Genomic DNA, 4,114 nt, shown 5'->3' with positions numbered 1-4,114 from the left:
CACTAGGCCACCACTGCTCTAGTACCACCCCTGGCTCCCTATGGCCTTCAGTGTTTAGTTCAACCTTCTTGACCTGGGACTGAAGGCTCTACTCAATCTGGCTCCTGCTGACCTTTCAGTCTCATTTTATCCATCTACTGCGGGTTAAACTTCATGCTTCACGCAAGGCAAATTCATTTCAATTCTCCCTTATGGCATGTTGTTTCTGTCTGGAGCCTTTGCTCATGGAATCCACTCTGCCAGGAAAACCCTTTATCCTCTATTTACCAGGGTCCCTCCTACACATTCTTAAAGACTCTATTCTGGTGAAACTTACTCTAGCAAGCTATTCCCCTCCAAATTATGCCAGGTGCCTCTCCTCGAAACATCCCACATTGTATTATAGTGGTGTGTTAATTTCAAAACACTAGGGGCTCTCTGAGGGCTGGCCTTAAACTAAATCGTTGGTATAATCTTTGTGATCAGAATGATTGCCCTAAAACCAGAATCTCACACCCTGGCTTCCCAGCTCCTGGATCACAACTGGCTGGTGGAAGAGTAGGGCTGGAGAACTTCTCTTGGGAAGGAAAAGGGGCCCCCGATACCTGTGGTGGCTTCTGGTAGCACAGGTGATGATCAAGTATGCAGGGACGTGGTGGCTGGCTCGGGAGCTGTGGCGAGGGCTCTCTTCAGGGAGGGATAGAGTGGGAGGAGCCCCCAGGTTCACACGGGCTCCAGCAGTGGCTGTCCCAGGACCACCATTCACAGATGAAGCATAAATGAGAGTGACGGGACGGGTGACTGTGTGAGTAGAGGGATGAGCAAGCCTGTGGTTGAGAGGAGTCCAAGAGATAGAGATAGGTGAACAAAAGAGACTGAACACAGAGGAGAGACAGATGGATGGGCAGAAAACTGGACAGATGGATGGGATACGTGGAAAAGGAGGACCAAGGGCGGCGCTTTAGCAGAATTAAAGTGAAAATCACATGGTGTCAGAATGTGGTGGAGAACATGTCTCTGTCTAAGGCTTTCTCCCCCTGGGCTGGGACTCTCCACCAGAACCCAGGAGGGAGAGAAGGGATGAATTAGGGCCCTTCCAGGTCCTTCCCTCACCAAGGACAGAAGGTGTAGGAGAACATGTGCTCCTCAACCCCAAATGCGGACGGGACCCAGGAGATAAGGGCCAGAAATACTCACTGGTTGTAGTCGGGGCCACGGCTCCATAGGTGTAACCTGTGGCGAGAAGGCGAGAGGAGCTGAGCAAGAGTTGGGGTGATCATAAAGGATTAAGGAGAGGGAGGATGTAGGGACCTTTGTGTGAAAAGCAGAGGGGAAAGCAGAGGGGAAGAGGGGAGGGGTGTTCAAGGGGGAGGCAACGAGATGGAAGGTGGCTGGACCCAGTGATCACACAGTGATGTCATGACTGAACCCAGACTGGGAAGATAGAGAGATGGATCACAGCTCACTGCAGAGCAAAGGAGGCAACACCGAACTCCGACTGGGAGAGACAGCATGGCTGTAGCACAGCCCCTCACCACTGACGTAGAGGCTGTCCCCGTCCAGGGTGAAGGAACCCAGGTGGGAGAAGCCCTGTGTCTCATGGCTCAACTCCCAGTAGAGTCACTCTCTGTCCAGCCCCGGACCTGCGCGTGTCAGAGTGGAAGGAGCAGATGATGTCCACCGCAGTGGCCGCCCCACCCTTCTCAAGTCTGGGGGAGTAAGCTCATGGGGATGTGGAATACTGAGCAGGGGTCCTTCTGGGTGTGGAAGGCGAGAGAGGGGAAGGGAGGAGGCTGAGGGAGATACTGAAGGGGCTGCTCTGATGCCTGCAGGGGTCTCCTAGGTGTCTCCCCTGTGAGACAACCCCCTCACAAGTAAGGCCTGACCTCCTTTAGGATGTGGAGGGGGGCATGTGAGTGGCAAAGAGGGGTGAATACACAGACCTGGGCTAGGGGACACCTGCAGGTCTGCACGGAGAGCTACAAGGAGCACAGTCAGTGCCCTGTGTCATCTGACACATGCAGGCAAGAAAGTACCGTTACGTTCACTCGGTACTACACTCTAAGGTCTTTTCTTTCTACTTATTTCCTACTCCACAGCCCTCAGACAGGCGTAGGGAAGAATCATCTTATTCCTAATCTTATTCCCAGCACCTCCCATCATGCCTCTTAAGTCTTCATTCTTAACCATGAAGTCCATTTTAACCCCGGTGTTTAGACCAAACGTTAATTACATCATCCTTCTACTCGCATCTCTACAGAGTCTTCCCACTGGTCTTAGAACAGAGTCCCAAGTCACCCCTGATCTGGTCCAGCCTGTTTCCCCCTCACCGGTGTGGCTCACACCCCTCCCCCTGTGTTGACTCGTCTCAGCCATCCCTCTTCTCAGTTCATGGACACACCAGGCTCTCTGCTTCGAGGTGTCCTCATGCGGGTCCCTCTGCCTGAAACGCTCTCTTGAACACACTCACACACCCTCATCCAGTCTAACCCTCCAACTAGCTAAATCCAGTTCCAACTCTAGCTAAATATCAGTCCTTCTCAAGAGGACTTCCCTGGCCCCTCAGGTTGATTCCCCTTGTGACAAACTCCCACATCACTCTCATCATTAACTGTCTAAAATCCAAATTCCCAAATACAATATAAATTCCATGGAGGTGGGACAAGTTCTCTCTGGTTCTGCAGGTCCCCATGCATGTGGCCCAGGGCCTGGCTCATGAGATGAGGAACCATCCCGGTTTGTCTAGGACTGCCCTGGTTTGAACACTAAACGTCCAGTGTCCTGGAAAACCCCTCTTTCCTGAATAAACGAGGATGGTTGGTCACCATAAATTGTACACTCAGAGACTATCTATTGCATGACAAGCACACATTCCCCTCAAGAATGTCACAAGAAAGTTAGAATGAAAAAGGCACACACACACAGAATTAGTAGAAGCCAACGTCTAAATACAAAATTACTTAACAAGATTCTCTGCAACGTGAATCACCAGATCGTTATTTTAGAAAAGTTTCAAGAAACAAAGTTAATTTCCGTTTAGAAGGCAAGGTAGTGAGGACAGTCTTTTTGGAGACTAGTGCCCTTCCCTTCAATCTACAGTGTTGCTTACTATTCCTCTAAATGATTTGAAATGTCATAAAGAAAAAAATGGTCAAAATAAATCTGGCTACTGGCAAATTCACTTTTAAATTTGTTATAAATACAAAGAAGTTCCAATCATCTTTTTCCCTGAATGCTCCTCTATTTCAAATTTTTGTGTAGCATTTATAGGACTTTAGAAGTCAAAATGAATGGTTCTAAGGAATGTTGCTGAGTATCCCTGGTAATATTTAATGGGATGTCTTCTAATACTACATACACATGCAAAACATTTCTGTATTTATAATATATATTAATCCTGACTTTTGAGTATTATGCAATGCAAGTAAATCTATATTTTCTACTATAATACACATTTGCAATTATTTAAGTTTGTTTCATATGTTCCTATTTGCATATAACCATATTTACTGAAATATTTACCACACAGAACCACACAGTTTACCATCTTTCCCTTGAATATAATCCATCAAACATCAATAATTTTTCTCAAGATACCCTCACTCTCAGTGACTCCATGTGGTGACAAGCCGAGCCCAGGAAACTCCAGTGACAGGTCTTCTGCACAGCGGAGGCTGCTGGAACCTCTTGGTACCTGGTCCACTGGGTACTTACCTGGTCACACAGAAATCCATGGATCAGCGAAGACAGGTGGACCCTGAGACTGATTTCACCTCAAACTTGAGCTCCACGGATGCTTTTCGTGTCTGAGGGGGGAAAAAAAGGGCAAACAAACTTTTGAGGCCTTTTATAGGGTGTTGGATGGAAAGGCCACACCATTCACTCTTCTTTTTTTGTATTTACTGATTTAACTGTAACTGTAGGCTGTGACTGGATTTTCCCAATTCCTATCCAGCCACCTGCTCCCCGAGATGGGAGAAAGCAGCTTCGTGCTGTGTGCACTTGAGTTGCTCAACTCACTTGGCTGGACAGAGACTTTTTGGTGACTCTGGACCCTTTAAACAAGCTTGTGATTTAGGGACCCTGTTAGTGACTCGCTGACTTGTCAACAATTTTCACACTTCATTCAGGGCTC

The 4,114-nt window shown here is 48.0% G+C and overlaps 1 long non-coding RNA gene across 1 annotated transcript; it reads right to left on the bottom strand.

The window, feature by feature from the left end:
• Nucleotides 1-1,179: 1,179 nt before the first annotated feature.
• Nucleotides 1,180-3,773, bottom strand: LOC131402134 (uncharacterized). Its single transcript, XR_009218304.1, has 3 exons — nucleotides 3,694-3,773; nucleotides 1,515-1,622; nucleotides 1,180-1,212 (listed from the first exon to the last, which is right to left on the bottom strand). It is a non-coding gene; the product is annotated as an uncharacterized LOC131402134 (long non-coding RNA).
• Between the last annotated feature and the right edge of the window lie 341 nt (nucleotides 3,774-4,114).

Source organism: Diceros bicornis, assembly GCF_020826845.1.
Source record: "Diceros bicornis minor isolate mBicDic1 chromosome 30 unlocalized genomic scaffold, mDicBic1.mat.cur SUPER_30_unloc_2, whole genome shotgun sequence".
NCBI classification, from domain to species: domain Eukaryota; kingdom Metazoa; phylum Chordata; class Mammalia; order Perissodactyla; family Rhinocerotidae; genus Diceros; species Diceros bicornis.
Note: the sequence above shows the minus strand (reverse complement) of the source record. Positions and strands in the feature narration are given on the sequence as shown.